A 22,479-nucleotide genomic window follows, 5' to 3' on the forward strand; every position below is an offset into this window, starting at 1 on the left:
ATAAAAACAAATGTTCCTTTAGAAACAGCAGCATTGCACCAGACTACTTATTTTTAGATCTACCTGACTCATGCTATACTAACACTGCACTTCAGTGAAAAATGGGCTGGATATGACAGTGTTATTTGTTGCAAACCACAGGCTGTAGCACAGATATGAGTGAGAGATGTTTGGGAATGGTGAAATATACAGAAGGATAGCGTGAAACTTCTCAGATGGCTGTCAGTACACTAAAAGCAGGAGTGGTAGCTGGCCTGTTTATTCCAGGGTACTGGTTGCCAATTAATTCATCCACTTTGCAATTGCAGGGGTAAGAGATTGGTCAGGTCGAACACAACTTGTGTCACCAACAGGCTTCCAAAAGGCTACTGCAAATCTTCAGTTTCAAGGCTTTCCACAATAGGAATTGTTACCTATTTAATTGGTAATTAATTTATCATATGTAAGAGATACAGTGAAAAGCTTTTGTTTGCATGCCATCAAGACAGATCATTCCCTACACTAGTACATTGAGGTAATACTAAGGGAAAAGCAATAACAGAATGCAGAATATAGTGTTACAGTTACAGAGAAAATGCAGTGCAGGCAGACAATAAGTTGCAAGGGCCATGAGGAGGTAAAGTGAGAGATCAAGAGTTCATCTTTATCGTACAAGAAGTTTGTTCAAGAGTCTTATAACAGTGGGATAAGAAGCTGCCCTTAAGCCTGGTGATGTGTTCTCAAGCTTTTGTATCTTCTGTTTGTCTGCCTGATTTGGGGGGGGGGGGGGGGGGGGGGGGGTGGTAAAAAGAAAGAAGAGAACAACTAGGGTGGGAGTGGTGCTTGATTCTGTTGGCTGCTTTCCTGAGGCAGTGGGAAGTTTAAACAGAGGCAATAGAGGCGAGGCTGGTTTTTGTGATAGACAGGACTGCATCCACAACTCTGCAATTTCTTGCAGCCTTGGGCATACAGAAATATGGCAAAAAATTAAATGATACTTTTGTCACACAGATGCACATGGTGACCTTGCCCTCTCCCTGCAGACAGAATGCAAGGTGAAAGTAAGTAAATAAATAAAAAGATAACAATATAATAAATAAAATAACAAATATCATAATAATAGGAGACAGCAGATAAGGGCAAACTGATGCACTATTTGAGCTTCAAGTCTGACAATATCCCAGAGTTCTGTTTTAAACAGGGAAGTGCTTCTCAAATAACCCAGCCACAATTTACCTCTCAACCACACCATAAAAGCAGATGATTAGCCATTGTCACAATGTTGTTTGTAGGATCTTGCTGTGCACAACTATCTGCCAGGTTTCTACTGTAGAACACTTAATACATCCCTTTTATAGTATCCCAATGATGCTACAGAAATGCAAACTTTTTATAACTTTGAGGAGTACAGTGATACTCACGGGCAAAAAATAAAATTAAAAAGCACAACTTGCATTGCCCTACAGTTCCTGTTCACCCATCCATGGGCCACATGATCTCAGAGCGATGCTGATTGGGTCCTGATGCAGGGGTTCAACCCAAAATATCCACAATTCCATTTGTCCCACAGATGCTGCTTGACCTGCCAAGTTCCTCCAGCAGATTGTAGGTAACACCAAGCACGGAAGGCAATAGCTTTCAGACAGAAACCCATCTCAAACCCCATAACTTATTTCACATTGTGGCCTCTTGAAATTCATAGCCAATTTGCTGATCACAAGCAAAACACAGCAAGCCTTTTGATCCAGTTATAGCTTCAATAAACACACTTCTCTTTTGCCTGTGAAATTTGAATATGCTTTGAAATGATACATAACACTCAAGAGGTGAAACAGTGTCATAAATCTCCTATTCAGTTCCTGCAAATGTAGCATAAAACAATACACAAATTGAGTAGACATATAGTCAGGGCACTTACACTGACATGGCCTTTGTGGAGCCCCTAATTACAAACAATATTCAAGTACACCATGAAAAGTTTCACAACATGAAGATCAACCAGATTAGAACTAGGATGAAGTCAACTGGTCAGAAGAAGTAATTCACTGTTCTAAAAAAGCCAATGTTTCTTGGGTGAAAATACAGCAGTTAGTAAACCTAGACTAAATTAGACATTTTTAACTGAACCTGGACAGGTGAAATTGATGTTCATTTTTAAAAGGATTCAGAGTTTAATTGATTTGAATTTTTCACATTGCACAAAGGGAAGGCACAGGACAAATAATTAATGACAGGCTAATTTAAGCTTTCTGGAATCAGCTGTCAAGATAAAGTGAAATATGCACTAATCAATAAATCATAGCAGCTTTAATTCATTGTACTCGTTATATTTGCAAGAAAAAGACTGAAATAATTAAAGAAGATTTTGTTATGGTTAATGAAGTGCATACATTAATAAATTTTCATTATTAGTAATGGAAATAAGTCTGTGTTAATTTGTGAGTGAGGAGAAGTTCCTGGGCATTAACATATCAGATGACCTGGGCCTAGCACTGATGCAATAATAAAGAAAGCGCACCAGCATCTTTACTTTCTTAGGAAGTTAAGAAGATTTGGCTTGTCACTGAACACTAACAAACTTCTACAGATGTGCTGTTCAAAGTATCCTAACTGCTTGCATTATGGTCTGGTATGGTGATTCAAATGCATAAGAATGCAAGGAGCTGCAGAGAGTAGTGGACTCAGCCCAATACATCGTGGGCACATCCCTCCCCACCATTGTAGTATCAATAGGAGGTGCTACCTCAAGTAAGCAACATCCATCAAAGACCCCCACCATCTGGGCCATGCCATCTTCTCACAGCTACCATCAGGCAGGAGGTACAGAAGCCTGAAGTCCCACACCAGGTTCAAGAACAGCTACTTCCCTTCAACCATTCTGTTCCTGAACCAACCAGCAAAACCTTAATCACTACAGTTTAGCAACACTATGACCACTTTGTACTAAAGTGAACTTTGTTTTTCCTTTTGTACTAATTGTGTTCTCTCATTAAAACTTGTGTAAAATCTGTTTAATTATGTTTCTCGTGAGTGCTGGTTATGATACTATGTGCCTGTGATGCTGCTGCAAGTAAGACTTTCATTGCACCTGTGCATACATGTGACATACTCAACTGTTGACATCCACATTGGTAAAAAAAACAAATCTTGTCAAGGGCAAACTTATCTAAATGCAAAGAAATCACATCAGTGGTTACTTGTGTACATCAGAGGCAAATGTATATTGTTTGCTTTACAAAGCATTGTTTCTCTACAGGATTTCTGTTTGCCTCTTCTTCATCCTCAATGGTTCCTGCATCCCACTTTTGTTCCTGAAAAGAGGTTGACCAAAACACCACTCCACAGCCACATCTTTCTCCAAATTGTTTTTGGCTCAAACTTATTTCACGTGGATTCCATCCAAAATCCACTGGATTTTGGGCCCAACCCCCATTACAGGCATATTCAAGGTATTTGATATTTTAAGATCACTGTTGCTGTCATATCCTAAGATGAATGCTCAATACCCTGTGTTGGTGCATGCACTCCCTTCTAACACTACTATCTCACAGCAGTCTTTGTTTTCAGTTCCACTTCATTCTACAAGGCATATAATACTTGGATAAAAGTCGTTTTTTTCTTCCACTTCAGAGAAAGATCATGAACGTCAACAGTTCAAATTCCAATGGCCCACAACATCCTTCTTCCCCCTTCACTTTCTTCTGATCCCATTTCCTAGCCTGGGAGGACTGATCATTTCCCACCCTTGGAGGACTGATCAATCAAGTCAGGAGGGGTGATGAAAATATGGAGGAAGCCTCAACAAATCCTCTGACACCCCCACCTCAGTTAATTCGGAGCCCAGCATGACTTTGGACATCTGTTTCTTTGGCCAGATTTCTCTAGCCCAGTTATATCTGTTCTGATGCAGCTTTCCACACCAGTGCTTCCAAGGGATCATTCTTTCTCCTTAATCACAGCTTCTCCTCCACAACTATTGACTACATTTTCCCCATTTCCTGTTTACTTTCACTCCCTCTTCTCCCTTGACCTTACCTTCCAGCCTACCAGCTTCCACGTTCAACAGATTATCCCTGCAATGCCCAACACCTTCAAGGTATTGCCACCAAACCCATCTTCCCGTCCCCTTTCAGCATCTTAAAAGGATTGTCTCCACAAGTACTTGGTTCATTCTTCAATATCCAGCAACACCCCCATGCCCTTCTCACAGAACCACCCCATACAACAGCCGCCCTTTCACCTGTTCCCTTTCCAACATCCAAGTCCTCAAACACTTTCCAGATGAAGTAGCAATTCACTCACACTACCTCCAATTTAGTGGACTACATTTGCTCACGATGTGGATTTTTCCACAAAGGAGCTACTGAATGCAAATTGGGTGGCCACCTTGTTATCATCTTCACCTTAGACGGTCTTTTAGGACTGAAGGCAGCTTGCTCCCAATCCAGTTGTGGGTTTCAAGGCGATTGACAGGGAAAATGTGAGAACAGTGGACTCCTCTACAGGTGGGTCAGGAGGTTGCCTTTAGGGCTGATGGGTGGTGTGCCCCTTCTGCTTCTCGCACAGGGCTTCTCTGCACTCCCAACATATGGGAAAGGTTCTCAACACCATCACAAATGTTCCTTCTCCACTTTGAGCAGTCGTGGGCTAGGGATTCCCAGGAGTCAGTGGGAATGTTGCATTCCATACCCCTTCCATGGAGATTTGAGCACATCCTCAAATCCTTTCACCCCAGTCCATCTGGTAATCTCGTCTCATACCAGAGCTCTCCTTTGGGAGTCTGGTATCAGACTTGTGAACTTTGTTAACTGGGCTTCAGTGCTGGGGCTGTTCACCTGGGAGAAGACACCTACATTTCTCACATTCCAAAAGTGGATTTGGAAGATCTTGCAGAAACTGTTTTGCAGAGATACTTCTTGTAAGCAGTCCAAGTTTCATGAGGTTAGAGAAGACTGCTACCACTAAGCTGGGCTTGAGGTTTGACCTCTGAACACCCTTTACATCAGATGGCCAATTCACAAAATTGAGTGAATTTTATTACTGATATCTGCTTTTATTGAGAGGGGTTTCCCCAAGCTTTGGGAAGTGGCCCAGTTTTTCCCCACTGAATCTTTATACTTTTACATTTACTTCTTGATGACATGCAAACTGATACCCTAACAAAACACAGTGCACAACAAACCCAGTCTTAGTAACAAGGCTGCAGCATTGTTCAAATACTTTTCTGAATCTCTCATGTTTTAAAGTGCATCTCACCTCCAACTAAACTACAGGAGGACTGGGAACCTACATTATCTCCAGTGCAGAATCAAGGTCACCCAAACCCCAGTCAGAGCCACAACACATGGACAGACAATGCGTGTGTTCAGAGGCAGAGCTCAAAGTCACTGAAACCTACAAGAGATGGCTTTTACATTCAACCTCTGCAAGACAGGGCTCCACCACCAACCTGCCCCTGCTTTACAGTTCTATCCCCTGCTTTGCCAAACTCCTCCGCTCAGTCTGCAAGGGTTACCTCAAGTCACCCGTTACTTCAATTCTCCATCTGTTCTGGCCCCTTACACTGCTCAAAGTCCAACATTAGCCTGAGAAACACCATCTCATCTCCCAACATGGCACCTCAAAACTCTCACCTATTTCAGATAACCAGCATGTCCAGTTTGTATCAGAACTGGCTAGTTCTGATGAAAGATCACCACCCTGTAATGCTAATTCCGCATTCCCCTCAGACACTGCCTGACCTATTACGCATTTCCAAATTTTATTTCAGGTTTACACCATCAGCAGCTTTTTATGATTTCAACATTTCCCTCCATACAGTCTAATTATTCATTATTTTGGATTAAAATGCAAAAATAAACCTTGCAGCATGTCAGATGTAGCACTGAATATTCTAAATGTTGCTCCACCTTTTATCTAGCTTCAGAGGTAGTGACAAGCTCTGTGCCCACAGCATAGCTTTTGTTTGCTAATGTAGATCAAGATAAAAGAATTCACTTTTTATTGTGAACAAATAATTGAAATGCATTTTTTTAAAAAATGACAGAATAAGTAATTTAAATAGGCCAATGGAAAGCATTTTGCCTTTACAGTCTGTACGTTTACAAAAAAATTCTGAAGATTACCAACTCCAGCTGTGGACATGCCTCATCTCTATAATCTTCCAGTCCTAAAATCTTCAGATCTGTGCCCCTCCACTGCTAGCCTTTGTACATCCTCAATTTCCTCCTCCCACTACTATTGGGAATGTGGTGTATCACATTGCTCGGTTATACTCACACACTAAGAAAAAGGAATTTTTAAAAATATAAAATAAAAGTATTTAATAGGGAAGAACCAGAAGCCCTGGAGAGTTACTGCAGGTTGGACCATTCCTCCCAACCTGCCTTGGGTGATAGTGACCAATAAGAGCCAGAGACCATTTCAGGTGACTGGAAGCAGCTGAAGCAACATCAGATTGGAGATACAGGCTTGGAGTGAAACAATCTTCAAGAAGGATCTTCTTTTTTAAAAAAAAGTAAGTGGTTGGGAAGGAAATTCCAGAGCTTCGGCTTGGATCAACTGAAGATATGACTACAAATGAAAAAAAGGGATGAGCAAGGAGGTTAGCAAAAACTAAATTGTAAAATCCAACAAATAACAGGGTTTAAGGGGCAATGAGTCCATAGCTTGTAAAATAAAATCAACACAATGTCATATGAACAAGTACAGATGGAGCAATGAGTTGGCCTGTGACTGAAACCCCACAGGCATTGGGCAAAGCTTTAGGTGTCCCGTTCCATTTCAGACTGCATGACAGAGATCAGCATTCAACCTGCAGCCAAAGAGACAATTACTAAATCGCAGCAGGTCAGACTAAGTAGGTGCACAGGAGGCAATGTGAAAAGTCAGCAGGACTCTGCCGATTGGAAGCCAACACTGCAAACCAAATGCTTACTGCAAAGTGCAATCTATGGGGAGGTTCCCAATCAGTACTGTACTATATGCAAATACCTAGCTTGTTATTATAGATAACAGCTCAGAGGATATTGGAATCCAGGTAGCCAGCCAGGTTATTTACATTAAACAGGGCTGACATTGGAAGGAAGATTTGAACACATGTTCCCTGACCTCACATTTCAGGTCTCCCAAAGTGCTTTTAAAATAAAAAGTGTAATCATTGATTGTATGATGGAAAAAAAATACAGCAAGCTCCCCCACACAAAATGAGATAACAGCAGAATTGCAGAGCGCAGTAGAGTACCATTCAGTAAAGAGATTCCAAATTGCTGCTTATGATCCCCACTCAAAACTGTTAACATAGTCCATTCCTGCCTCCATCATACGTGCACTCGAATGTTTTTACACGTCACTGTCACACAATTGAGAATGCCACATCTTCACCATACTCCAAGGGGGTTTGTCTCCTCTCAGGTGTTTAAGAAATATAGCACGAGCAGGCCTTTAAGACCTTTGTACCTGTTCCACCATTCAACAAGACCATTGTCATAGATTCTTACAGTAGAGAAACAGACTCTTCAACTGACCAACTCCATGCTAACCCTCAAGTCTATACTAATTCCATTTACCAGCCCATGTTCTGTAGCCTTCTCTGCATTGCACCACTTTCCTGCACCATTTCTACTCTACACCTCCCTCCCCACCATTCCAGTTGTAACCCAGAGTCACAGTTCACTCAAGTCTCCAAGTGCATTAAATCTCCCAGGACTGAGCCAACTTGCTCACACAAGCAGCAAGTAACATCCAGATCACAGCGACTGCAGGCGTGCAGCTGTCTCATTTATAATGAAGTGCACCCCTCAGCCACGTACAGGAGGAACAGAGTTTTTATTGGACATGGTCATTTAAACTCCTGCACCCGAGGTGTGCATGACACTGTAGTGTTTGAATTGTCACTACTTGTGATACAGAACCAGTTTGACCATCCTGACGTAAAAAGCAGATTTCATGTTGGAAGGAAATAACTTTTCATTGAATGTCAGCAATCAAAAGGATCATTTTGCACCAGTACTGTCATGCTGAGCAAGAACACAGTTCTCTGACCATCTATGCAGATGGAAGCTTACAGTGAATGTGCGCCTTTATATACCATGGGACCTCAAATGGAGGATAACAGACAGACAAGCTACTCAATTAGCAGCCAACTCTGCTTGGGAAGTGACCGACCACCTGCAGTACGGAGGGAATGCTGCATTGTCCAAGATAACCATCTTGGAAAGAAAATATTAACATCAGGCCCTACTTACAGTGAAAATAGTTCCCATTGCATTATTTCAAAGAAAGATAAGATCCTCTCAATACCCATTAACATTGGTAGTTGTCTTCATGCTTTTTACATTGTGCCAACTGCAGCAGGGGTCTCCCTGCTCTCTGGCACAGGGTAAACCATCCTAACTGCTTCTCTACAGTGGCAAAGAGTTGCTCCCAAATTGCTGTACGAATTCAGTTTACTCAGAGGCACAATGGTCATGACCTTCATGGAGTTCCATGAGCACCAACCACTTGATGTGGCCTTTGACTTCAAAGGCCTTTGTGAGACCATGAAGAATGCTTCAAAGTCATCAGTTGGCAAAGGCAGACATTGATGAAACACAGCATTTCCTTCAGGTGCTCCAACACAACCTTCGGCTGTCTGAGGAAGAGTGTGATGGAAGATCAACACCCCAAACTCAAAGTTCATTCTACTGGGCAACCGTGAACCTACCCTCCTGTAAATTTGATTCATGGACTACCTACAGCAGTCACCTTAAAGTACAGGAGTGGTACCACTAATCCCATCATAAAAAAAGTCACCCAAATCCACTAGCAGGATGAGTGAACTAATGTTGTCCTCCTCTTCCAGGCCAAGATGCCCAGAGGGTCCAATTACACTCACTCAGGCAGCTCCAATTGGCAGGTTGTGCTGTTGGAATGACTGAAACCAGACTCAAAGATCATTTCAAGCTCTGTGATGCAAGAGCCTACCAGAGTGAGAGAAAATACTTCAAGTATGTGCTCCAAGCCTCCTTGGAAAAGTGCTATATCCCACCAATTTCTGGGAATCCCTGGCTCACAACTGCTTGTAATGAAGGAGCATTAGGAATGACACTGAGATATGCCTTTGAGAGTATACAAAGCCCAGCACAACAGGACTGCACCAACTCAAAAACTACCACAGGCACCTCCTTCATCTGTGGGGGAAGTCTGCAAGTCCCACATTGGCCTCAGTCACTCTAATTCATAGAACTGGGTGGAAGCAAGTAATCCTCAATCCTGAGGGACTTGCAAAAAAAAAGCTGGATATCACTGCTGTTTGTGGCAGCTTATTGTGTACAAAGTTGACTGCAGTGTGTCCTATATTCCAACAGTCAATAAACTTCAGAAATACTTCAGACTGTAAAATGCTCTGAAAAACCCCCAACTGCTCAAGTGATGGAAGAGAACAAAGAAATTCAAGTAATTCTTACTTTCCATTTCACAACATTTCAACCAATCATCAGAATTGGTTATTTAAAGTTATTTGGTCCCCAAACTGTGACAACAGTGAAGAGATGGGGAAAGTATGATGAGGGGTGCATAAGACAGACAGGACTACTCTACCCTGTGCCAACCAGATCCAATGAGCAGAACAACCTCTTATATTGGTAACAATGCTATAGGTGGGTAATGGTTAGAAGAATGGAAGAACAACTGGAATGAGAAGTAATAGCAAATCTTAGAGGCATACCTCAAAATGACTCGAGGATTATGCTGTTCCAGGAAAGATTGAAGTACACATTCTTGTAGCAAGACCTCCAAGAAGAAACCTACCCAAGAGACTGGAGCAAGTGCTTTTGATGGGTTCCTAGAATACAAAAAAAACATTTTTTTAAATGATTATAGAACAATAGATACAACTAGCATCTCAATCATCTGCCTGGAATCAAGTGCATCCTCAACATAAGAAAGGCAGATCAAGTATTTAGAATTCATACATTGCAAAGGTTCATTGGCCTGCAATAAAGACCAATAGACTTAGGAGCAGAATTAGGCCATTCAGCCCTTCGCGTCTACTCCGCCATTCGATCATGGCTATTTATTTTTCCTTCTCAACCTCATTCTCCTGTCTTCTCTCCGTAACCTTTGAGGCCCTTACTAATCAAGGACTCATCAACCACTTTAAATATACCCAATGACTTGGCCTCCACAGCCATCTGTGGCAATGAATTCCACAGATTCACCATCCACTGGCTAAAGAAATTCTTCCTCATCTGTTCTAAAAGGGACATCCTTCTATTGAGGCTGTGCCCAGAAAATTCTGGAAATATTCAGCAAGTCAGACAGCTTCAATGAAGGGAGAAAAACCAAAGTTGATGACTTTTTATAAGAGCTGTCGTGTGCCCTATGTTGGCAAGGCTAGTAGCACTTCCCACTGAATGATAATAACTTAGTGTGCACAGTTAGACATGGGGATCAGGAAGGTTGTCCTTTTCCCATCAATAAAACTACTTTACTTGGAGATTCAGCATCTAGATACAATGAATGCTACGAAGGTGCTGGACTTGCATAACAGATAGCATGACTCATGCCTGCAAAAGTTAGGGTAGATCCTTTTAAGTGGAAGTTTATAAATTGTGATAACAGTGCAAGAAATAGGAGCAGAAGAGCATTCCATCCCTTGAGTTTGCTCTACAGTTCAATAAGATTATGGCCAATCCTGTGCTTCATCCATTTTCCTAACTGACCCCCACACCCAACAATTTCCTCAACATTAAAAATCTATCCAACTTAACCTTGAAAGTGTCATAGAAAGAGCCCCTTCAGCCCAACTCGGCCATGCTGACCAAGGTGCCCAACTGAGCCAGTCCCATTTGCCCTGTTTGGCCCATATCCATGGAGAGAGACAATCCCAGAGATTACAAAAGTCATACAGCACAGAAGCAGCCTAATGCATCCATACCAGCCAAGATGCCCATCTGTTAGCCCCATATCCTTCTAAACCTTCACTCTCCATGTACCTGTCCAAATGTCTTTTAAAAGTTATTGTACCTGCCTCAATCACTTCCTCTGGCAGCTCATTCCACATACGTACTACACTAAAAAAAAGTTGCCCCATCAAGTTCCTTTCAAAATCTTTCCCCCTCACCTTAAACCTGTGCTCTAGTTCTTGATTCCTCAACCCTGGGAACAAGACGGAGTGCATTCACCCCAGCTACGCCCCTCATCTTATACCTTCTTAGACTGGGTAATCGTTTCACCAAGCAGACAGGATCTTCCTGCATCATAACATTTTCCGACTTACCTCAGCAGCTGTGCAAAGCTCATGATTCATGAAAGAATTCACAAATTGGATTCTTTGCATCATACTTGAATGTGAAAGGTTAAACAGACATGTTACAGCAGGCAGGAGGGGAAGAAGAACAGAGAAAAAAAAAATCACCTTTAAAGCACAAAACTGGAGGGGAGGCTGGAGTTGAAGAGCGAATGTGCGGCATTACCAAAAGGCACAGAACTGGTGGGAAACTAGTTACAGAATTAGTCAGCAAATTTACAAGCCACAGACACTGAAATTGTGTCAGGGCCAAAAGCTCTGAGCCTCTACAAAAAGCAATGTCCCAGACATTTGCAACTCTGCACAGGAAACTCCTGCAGTAATCATGCACATTTTATTCAGAATTTCAATAGCTCTATTACACAAGTTCTATTTTACCAATTCATCTTTCAGCCAACAAGAATGCAGTTAATACTTCTAACAATTTTCTTAAAACACTTTGATTTCTCTCAAGATTGATACATTTTACTGTTCTTTGAGGATCTACAGTATTAAAACAGTCAAGCAAATCACACATCCGATACTTCAACCAGCATCATTTTGATCTGATACGTTTGCATTATTCCAAAAACCAGGCGTAAACTATGCATGCACACTAGCACAGAGCCCATGTTGATAGCAAATCAGAATAGGGCATTGACTCAAGGGGTTGAATTTACTTTCTTTCTCCCCCCGTGGTATAGCAATTTTACAAGAGGGAAGATTGTCTGCCCAGAGTACCAGAGCTTCTGAAAAGGAATTACAGTATCCCTGTCTCACTGGGGAATTTCCAAAGTCCAATGTAACAGCACCTTCCATTACACTTGTTTGTTTCCACCAGCGTAACACAGGAGACATCCCACAGAGTAAAGCAACCTTCTACAAATATCCCAGCTCACTGACCCTGCTGGCTAAACTTGACAAGTACAGCAGCCCCACTGAAATTCCATGGAAGACAGCTGTTGGGACAATGATAGGCAACTTTGTTTGACTTGATTCAGCTAGTTTCATTGTGATTAATTGATTTTAAATGGCGTGTGTATATATTCTAGTACTTTAATTATACAATTTTTAGTTTTAATTGCTCCCAGTACAATTTCCCCATTTGTGCATGTCAGAGATTTAAAAAAAAGTGGACAGAGTTATCTTGGTAAAAATGATCTAGTGGCAAATCCAACACAGGAGGCACATCCAGAAGCTCTGGCTGTCAGGAACCTCATTTTCCAGCCGTTTCTACACCCTCATCCCTCACTGGAGCCAGAATTATTTTATTCTCCATTTAGGCTTTGGACAACCCCTTCCTTACACTTGAGGCTTACTGAGCCATTTCAGAGTACAGTTGCAAGTCAACGGGCAACACAGCAAATTGGAGCTGCTACCTCACAGCTCCAGAGACCCAGATTCAATCTTGACCTCAGGGGCTGTCTGTGTGGAGTTTGCACCTTCTCCCTGTGACCACATGGGTTTCTTATGGGTACTCTGGTTTCCTCCCACATCCCAAAGATGTGCAGGTTGGTAGGTTAATTAGCCACTGTAAGTTGCCCCTGGTGTGTAGCTGAGTGGTGGAATCTGGGGAGAGCTGATGGGAATGTAGAGAAAATAAAATGGGATCAGTGTAGGTGGATGCAAGATGACTAGCACAGACCCAGTGGGCTGAAGGGCCTGTTACTATGCTGTACAACTCCATGACAATCACATTAGAGTCACATATGGGCCAGAGCAGGTACCGATGGTAGATTTTCTACCTAAAGAGTACAAATGAACTATTTTTGTTCAAAACTGCCACCCAGTAGTTCCATGGTAGCAACTTTTATTTAATTCTAGATTTCCAAAATAAAACAGCAGCTAGTTGTACAATTCTGGGCTCACTAACATTCTCTCAGAGAGGAAATCAACCCTCCTCGCTAGTTTGTAGAACCAAGGCTACAAGATTGTTGAGAGATGCTCGGCCACAAAATTGTGCCTGTGGAACCAACACGGAGTAAACCAGATCAAGCACAATCAACCATTACTCAAGCTTCACCTACTGGATGCAACAGTTCAAAGACATGCATAGAGAAAGCAAGTTTTTTTTTGTTACATTTATATAAAATTTCCTTCCTCTAACTCCCTTACATATTCCAATAATTTGCTATCCAATTGTTCAGAAATCCCAATGATTTGGCATTTGCTCCCCAGGATAATTTTTTGTTAGATGTAATAAATTTAAGTGTTAGTGTACTAATTGGAACAACATACAATGTTCAGAAAATGCACCAGTCCAGCACAAAACCCTCCAGCTTGCCAGGCTAGCAGAGTTTTACTGTATCACCCTTGGCTCACTCCATTGGTGTGGAGGGTTTAAGGGAGAAAAACCAGGCAGGAATGATCAGATCAGTCATGATTTTATTGAACAGCAGACCAGGCTCAAGGAGCCAAATGACCTACTCCTGTTCGTATTTCTTAAGGTCAATTAGCTATCCTAATATCACCTTATTTGGCTAGAAGTTCACACACTGGGACAGTTCACTGCATTAAATGTTAGATATAAAAAGTAAGCTGTAAAAAAAGTCATATCAAATACACAAGCACTTCACACAGTATACACATTGTTGGAATAGATCCCTAATGAAAGCAGCTACCCATTGAACTCGAGAAGGTGACACAAAAACAAGGAGAGTATTCCAAGGAGGAGTGCAACTCCCAAATACTCAGACATCAGTACAACTGAATACATGACTGAATGTTAAAAGACCCACTAACAGGTTAACTGCCAACCCTGGCTCAGTGAGTCTCCCACCCAGATCAGAAGGATATTTATCCAACTCTCTCTCCAGGACAGGCCTGTACATCTGAGGCTGATAACCCAAGAGATCTATTGAGGAGTAATGGAGACCAAATCATCTGCCCTCTGCTGGAAGATGGGATGGACATTCTGTGGTCAATATTCATGCCTCAACCAACTCCCTCTCCAAAAAAAACACAAATCAGACATTGCTGTTGCAAGCCCTTTAGTGCAATCCACCAGCAGTCCCATCTTTGGGGGAAGTAGCTCATCCTCCTGTTTGATTACGGTATACAGTCAACAGTGCAGGAGTGTACTCCATGCAAATGGACCAGGCACATCACTCACTTTAAGAACATATCCTGAGGGTGCAGGTAAGAATTCAGCCCATCTCTGTGGGCTGTACTCTGTTCAGCCTTCCCCAGCAAATCACAAGGTGACACCGTACAGGTCGAACTACAGCCTCACAGCTCCAGTGACTTGGATTCAATATGGATCTTGGATGCTGATTGTGTGCAACAGAGATAGAGAGTGTTTGTACAGGGAAATGAGGGGGAATTGCACTGGGGTAGATTTAATGGGTTGAATGATCTACTAGGATAAGGAACTGTACGATAACCAATAGGAAGCCAAGCTGTTTATGTTTTTGTCCCACTAAATACAAGTGACTTAAAAAAGTACCAAGCCATAATTATCAAATTTTCTGGTTCAAAGTGTAATGTTGTACATGTGAAAATCTCACAAGAAGATTTTAAGTGAGGAAAAAGGTTTACATTATTCCACCTGCAGATGTTCCAATATTCATTTGGTACTTTTCATGATTTTCAAAAAGGTAAATGGAAAAATTGCTCCCTGGTTTGGTGTCTGAGAGAATTCTGTAATGTGATTGGCTGCTCACCCTTATGACATGACAGCTCCTGATCACCAAGGATCCCTGGAAAGCAGGAAGTGAGGAATTTCACCAGAGATCAGGACTGCTCTTTACTTCAGTGGGTGGGACACAATCTCTATCCCTACAGTAGGGTCTACAAATAGATTTACATTTAGGGTGGGGGAAGCAAGACCCAAATCACTTGCATCGTCACAGCCTCTTGCCCTATTCTTGCTTTAAATATGACAACTTTACAATAATGAATAATCCATTTCCCATTTATTTCCAATCTGAAGCTGAATTTCCAAGAGGAAATGTGCATCTGACTTTGAACGACAGCAGTATAAAAATATAGTGTCAACCTTGAATCATTGTGCAGCAGTGCCAGAAGGTCATTGATTCAATCTCCAATCTAAGCTAGTGCTTCTGTGCAACACTGAGGCAATCCTTAAAATGCCTAAGACACCCCTCACCCCCCCTAAATTAGAAGTGAAACACTGGAAGTGCTCAGCAGGTCAGGTAGCATCAATAGGGAGAGAAAAACCATTGAGTTTTTGGGAGGGGGTCATGAACATTTCACCAGAATAAGGAAAAAAGATTTACAGAGTGCATTTCCGATTGCAGTGAGGGGGGAGGCAGAGGGGATGGGGGAATTTCTGTACTAGCATGCACACTTATGTTTGTCAAGATAATAATTACTATAAAAACAGTTGGAACAAAATGATACAGAAGCAAATGGAAACAAAGCAACAGTCACAACTGTAAAAAGCAAAAGCGTGGAGGTCGAACAGAATTGTTAAACACCAAGTCTTGAGAGTTGTCATATGCCTAGTTGTGAGACGAGGTGCTGCTCCTCCAGCTAACTTACGACAGATGTCAGAGTGGAAATGGGACATGGAATTAAAGTGCAAGCAGAGGGAATTGCATCAACATTCAGTGCCTGACTGCAATTAATCAGAGCAGTACAGCCTAGAAACAGGCCTCTTCAGCCGACCTCATCCAGGCCAACCACAATGCCCATCTACACTAATCCCATTTCCCTGTGTTAGACCCCATGTCCGTCTACTCTTTTTTCCAATCTGTACCTGCGCAAACACCTTTTAAATGTTATAATTGAATCGGCATCCACCGCCTGCTCTGACAGCTCATTTAAGACATTCACCACCCTCTGAGTGGAAAAACTTACCCCTCAGATCTCCTTTAAAATTTCTCCCCTCTTACCTTAAACCTGTGTGCTCTAGTTCTAGATTCCCCCATCTTGGGGAAAAAAAAACTTCTACCTATTACACCCCTCATAATTTTGCAAATCTCTACGAGGTCACCCTTCAGCTTCTTATGTTCCAGTGAGAATAAACCCAGCCTATCCAATCTCTCCTTATAACTACAGCCCTCCATTCCAGGCAACATTCTGGTGAATCTCTTCTGTACTCTCTCCAAATTCTTCCTGTAGTGTGGCAACCAGAACTGAACACAATACTCCAAGTGCAGTCTAACCAATGTTTTGTACAGCTGCAACATAACATCCCAACTCTTAATACGCCAACACCACCACCACTTGTGACATTCAGACTCTCCCTGTCACAGGGATTCTTTTTGTTCCCTCTGTCCCTTTTTTTGCAACTAAAATGTTGTTCAAGTCCCAAGTTATTGACCTAGTCATTGTCCTGAAACATGATCTGTTGAGAGAGAATCAGAGATGCTGCCTGACCTGGTGAGCACTTCCAGCATTCTGGTTTTGTGTCAGATTTCCAGCATCTGCAGTGTTTTTACTTCTACAAAGCAAGAGGAGCCAAGGTTGCATAATTGCATGCAAAGTTTGATGCATGCAGTTACATGAAGAGATTTTAGGGCAGCTTGCCAGAAGCTCAGATTTTTAAAAAAAGGCTGTTTAAAGGAGAGACAGAGGGAACGCCAGCCCTTGGAATCCTGATTTTTCAATGGTTAGCTGTGCCTCTGGCTGAGTGAAGTGAATCCAGAGTGCAGAAGAGGCCAGAATTGGAGAGGGACAGAGGGTTCTACTGCTAGAATGTTATAAAGAAAGGGAAAGGCCATGAAGGAACTGAGCATTATCAGATGAACTGCCTCTGTGCCTGTATGGGATTGCAGGGCAGACAGAAGTGAGGGAAGCTAGGGTGTATTCACTGCCAAGTCTGGTCTGTCCTTCCCCAGGAAGGCAACTGCTCCCACCGTCTATCGTGCATGGGCCACCTGCTTCACCTTCAACAACAGCTCCATCAGAATTTGAGCAGGAGGGGCTCACTCCTCAGAGTCAGGATAATACGGCTGAGTTCAGTGTTTTTCATCTAGATTCCAGCATCTGCAGTCCTTTGTTTCTCTAATACTGCACTGAAACAGGCTTTTGGACCAACTTGTCCATACTGACCAAGGTGCCGATCTAAGTTGGTCCCATATCTCTTTTCTATCCATACACCTGTTCAAATGTTATTGTACCTGTCTCTACCACTTCCTCTGGCAGCTCATTCAATATACACACCACATGCTTTGTGAAGTTGCCGTTCCTCAGGTCCCTTTTACGTCTTTCCCCCTTCAGCTGCAATAGCAGAAACATCACTGCACTCACGCTCTGGATGGATGTTCCACGACACCCCCACCAGCAGCTCCATAATGGGGAGATGAAGTAGCCTCTGTACGTTTACCATGCAAGGACAATAGTTAGGATCACAAGTACATAGCACCCAACCCTCTCCTTCATCTTACAACACAACTGAACAACAGAGTTACAGAATACAGAAACAGGCCTTTTGGCCCAACTCATCCGTACCAATCAAGGTGCCTTCCTGAGTTAGTCCCTTTTGTTGAGACTTTAATCAATAAAGCTTTCAGAAACCTCGCTGCCACAGTGTGGTGTGACCAGTACCACAGACTAAATAGTAAATTGGTTTATTACTGCCACATGCACTGAGGTACAGTGAAAAACTGCTTTGCATGCCATCTATACAGATCATTTCACCACATCAGTACATTGAGGTAGTACAAGGGAAAGGCAATAACAGGATGCAGAAGACAGTGTTAGAGTTACATAGAAAGTGCAGTACAGGCAGACAATAAGGTGCAGGGTCATAACGAAGTAGATAGTGAAGTCAAGAGCCCATCTTACTGTACTAGTTCAATAGTCTTATAACAGCAGGATAGAAGCTGTCCTTGACCCTGGTGGTACATTCTTTCAGGTATTTGAATATTTTACCAGAGGGGAGGGGAGAAAAAGAAGAGAGAATGCCTGGGGTGGGAAACATCTTTGATTACATTGGCTACTTTACCAGGGCAGCAGGAAGTGTAGACAGAGTCCATGGAGGGGAAGCTGATTTTCATGATGGATTGAGTTGTGTCCACAAGTCTCTGCGCTTTCTTGCAGTCCCGGTCAGAGTAATTACCATACCAAGCTGTGATGCATCCGGATAGGATGCTTTCTATGGTGCATCGATAAAAAAAATTGGTGAGGGTGAAAGGGGACACACCAGTGGCTTCACAAAATGGCAGTGACTTCATGAAAATCAACACTTGAAAAATGTCAAACATTGATAAAATACAAATGAGGTAATTCAGCCCCACCCTCACGGTCACACCCCACTGACGTGCCTTGTGTTGTTCTGTGGAGAAAGTCTGATTACTTTCAGCCAAAAAGTCCCTATGAATGAGCAGAAGACAGATGGAAAGCCACTGGCAAAAAATGTGGGAGAGTGGCAGCTCAGAAGGAAAAGCACAGAACTTGAAAGGGAGGATGTCAAATTGAACACTGACTATCCAAAAGGTGGAAACACTGGCAAAGCGTCCCACTACCTCAGGAAAGCACCAAACATAATCCAGGACCCCTCCTACCCCAGTCATTCTCTATTCTCCTGTTCGACAGAAGATACAAAAGCCTGAGAACACCTACCACCAGGCTCAAGGACAGCTTCTATCTATCTTGAACAGACCTCTCACACACTAAAGGTGAACTCTTGATCTCCCAATCTACCTCACCATGGCCCTTGCACTTTCTCTGTAACTGTAACACTTTATTCTGCACTCTTTTCTGCTTTTACTACCTCAGTGTACTCATGTATGGAATCATCTGTCTGGATGGCAAGCTTTTCACTGTATCTCGGTACATGTGACAATAATAAACCAATTACCAATAGCTAGCGCGGAAGAGCGGGGGGGGGGGGGGCGGTGTATGATTGAACCGCCCTTTGAAAGATGGGCCGAGTGGTTTACTTCTATCCCATCCTAATTTTGGGAGAGGAAGAAGCGCCGAAATGGAACCAGCCGCATACAATGGAGTGCGGCGGGGCAAAGGCAACGAGCCGCAGTAAGCAGGTACACAGGTTGGCTTGGAAGGAGAGAGGGGTGGGGGGGAAACAGGGCGGAGAAGCTGATGATACAAACTGGAGACGCCATATCATTAACCGGAAACTGGCCGCACTCAACACTAACGCGAAAAGACACACACATACACAGAGGATGACAATGACATTGGCAGAGAAGGAGCGTGCTGTGGGGTCCACACTGGAAGACCATTGTTCCTCCGTACAGCCGAGGCTGCGGGGCGTTTGCATTGAGTGTGTAGGTGGTTGCGTGTGTGGTACATTGCACAATACCCTACTGCTGCAGAACACGTAAATAACTCTCTCTCACTATATATATACACATATATATCTTACACACACAAACCAGCAGCCAAGAGCAACTCCACACAGCCACTGAAAATAAAAGCAGTTCTCCCAGGATAAATCCCACACCCGCCCTTATTAATAAGGTTCACCATGTCCTTACACATACCGCACTCTTCCCGGGTTCAGGATCGGATCGATGCAAAAAAACACCCCTTTCCCCTTGAGCTAAGCGCGGTTGCCTTTGATAACAGAGAGTTGAAGCCCCCTAACTGACTCCATTTGCTCGCTTGTGTCTCTAATGTTGCGCTGCTTCCTGCTTTTTTTCTCTCTCTCTGCCAAGGTACAGTGCTGAGTGGGGATGGGCTACCAATGAACTGCAGCCAATCAGCAATTGAAATCAACCAAGAACAACCTGGCCTGATTAGTAGTGCGGGGCTGAGTCCAAAGCAGACATATAGCAACCAACTTTTAAGAGGCTCCTGGGACACCCATCCACGTCTTGATGGTCCGCTCAATGTAAAAGCAAAGCATTTCTAAACTAAATTGACTTGTCATTATCACATTGCTGTTTGTGGGAGCTTGCTGTGCACTAATTGGCTGTCAATTGAGGGCGCTTTGAAAGTGGTTCAATAGTTGTAAAGCACTCTTCGAAAGGGATGTGAAAGGTGCTACAGAAATGCATCTCTTTTTTAAAAGAAGAGGTGCTTCTCTCAGGGAAAATAACCAGCTCCACACATTACAATGTGTAAGGCATGGGGGTTTATTATTTCTGTTCCGCAAGGCATCCTTGGACTGGAAATGGTGCAGAATCTTTTTTCTGATTTGCTTGAAAGGATGTGGTTTGTAATTCAGGAGAACCTTGCAGAATGTGATAAGGCGGTAGAGAACGTGTGGGTAAATAAAAGCAGATTTCTACCTCCCTTTGTGTGGAGAAGCACTTCCTAACATCTCCCTGAATGGACTGACTGCCTATAATTTTATAGACACAAAAAAGGCTATTTGGCCCCTCGAGTGTATGATGGTTCTCAGAGAAGCTCATTTCCATCCCCCTTTCTTCTAAGCCCCCAACTAGAAGCGATAATTTTGCTTTGTCAAATCCCTCAGTCACCACACATGTCGTTCCTGCGTTATGGACACCCCTACACTGGTATTGATATTCGTTTATTATTGTCACTTGTACCGAGGTACAGTGAAAAACTTGCCTTGCATACCGATCATACAGATCAATTCATTATACAGTGCAGTTACATTACATACGAACGAGCTCCCATAGTATTATTAAATTCAAAAGTCTGACGTACACACATACATTCATTCCTATGAGCAGCGGAACTAGTTTCCTGTCTCCACTTTGAGTAATTGTTCTTTCCTATCGGTCTACCATGCTTTTGATGCCATTCATTACCATACTGTGGAGGTATGGTTACCATAGCGAGTGATTATTGTGTATTTTCCGACTTGTGGACAAAAATCGACTGAAGGACGTATGTAAAAACGAAACCTGTTCGTTACCCAGGAATGGCTTGTAATTAAAATTCCCCTTTTTCAAGCACACCCAAGGGGAAATAAACTGTCTGTGCAATCTGTCTTCACAATTTAACCCTTTCATTCCTGATATCCTGTGCCAAGGTTGCACACACCCCCATTGTAGGATAATATACACTTCCCAGGGTGCTGAGTACAGAATTGGACAAAGAGCTACAAACAGTATGTGAACAAATCATTGTACAACCTCAGTGAAAATTACAAAAAAAAACGCAAATGCTGGAAATCTGAAATAAAAACTGAAAATGCTGGAAGCACTCAGCAGGTCAGGCAACATCTGTGGAGAGAAGGACAGAGTTAATGTTTCAGTTTGAAGACATTTTGTCAGAAACATTAACCCTGTTTTTCTTTCTGGAGCTGCTGCCTGACCTGCTGAGTGTTTCCGGCATTTTCTGTTTTTATTTCAGATTTGCAGCGTCTGCGATTCTTTTGATTTTTACGTGCTATTGAATTTGCTGCCCCTTCTTTTCCAGTGGGATTTCAGTTTGCCCCTATTGTCTGGTTCACGCTCAGTGGTTTCTCTTTCCTTTCTAGTCTTCAGTTCTGACAAAGGATCTTGAACCTGAAACTAAATGTTTCTCTCTCCACAGTTTAAGTCATAGAGTCATACAGCACGGAAAGAGGCCCTTTAGCCAACTGGTCCATTTCGACCAAGACACTCATCTATGCTAATTCCATTTGCCTACGTTTGGCCCATATCGCTCTAAACCTTTCCTGTTCATGTACCTCTTCAAGTGTATTAAATGTTTTTAATGTACCTGCCTCAACCACTTCCTCTGGCAGCTTATTCCATGTGCAGACCACTCCTGGGTGAAAAAGTTGCCCCTCAGGTTCCTATTAAATCTCTCCCCTCTCACCTTAAACCTGTGCTGTCTAGTTCTTGATTCCCCAACCCTGGGAAAAAGACTGTGTTGATTCACCCTATTTATGTCCCTCATGATTTATACACTGACCTGCTAAGTGCTCCCAATATTTTCTAGTTTTATTATTGTACAAGCTCAATCCTTTTGCATTTCAATCGCATACTGTGATTTAAGACCTAAAAGAAAGATTTGCATTCATACATTGACTTTCCCATCCTCAGAACATCTAAGACATGCTACAGAGCAGATAAAACCTTTCAGCAGTTGAATGCTCCTCTTGATCATGCTATCTTGACCTTGAATCATCTTTAATCCACTTCTAAATTATAATGAAATCCAGACCAATAATCCTCAATTATTAATTTTGGTTTTGAAAAACACATTCAGAATGATTATTACTATCTTTCAGAATCTAATATTGCTTAATTAAATTAAAAATAATAATGAAAATATTTGAATAACAGAACATGTTGTAAATACATAGAAGATTAGTTATCATCTATAATGAAAGCAGCCCAGGTTATTAGTATAAATCCTACATTAAAACTTCACTATATTAGGATCACATCAAACTT

General features: G+C 42.4%; 1 protein-coding gene across 2 annotated transcripts in view; it reads right to left on the reverse strand.

Moving 5' to 3' along the window:
* The window catches only part of LOC127574147 (myelin basic protein-like), a 156,148-nt gene extending 136,334 nt beyond the window's left edge, over positions 1-19,814 (reverse strand). For both annotated transcript variants that reach the window (XM_052022897.1, XM_052022896.1), the window contains exons 1-2: positions 19,663-19,814; positions 9,686-9,802 (exon numbers count right to left, since the gene is read on the reverse strand). The gene's annotated coding sequence lies outside the window, so the exon portion shown is untranslated. The remainder of the gene's footprint in view (positions 1-9,685; positions 9,803-19,662) is intronic.
* Between the last annotated feature and the right edge of the window lie 2,665 nt (positions 19,815-22,479).

Source organism: Pristis pectinata, chromosome 9 (genome assembly GCF_009764475.1).
Source record: "Pristis pectinata isolate sPriPec2 chromosome 9, sPriPec2.1.pri, whole genome shotgun sequence".
Lineage (NCBI taxonomy): Eukaryota > Metazoa > Chordata > Chondrichthyes > Rhinopristiformes > Pristidae > Pristis > Pristis pectinata.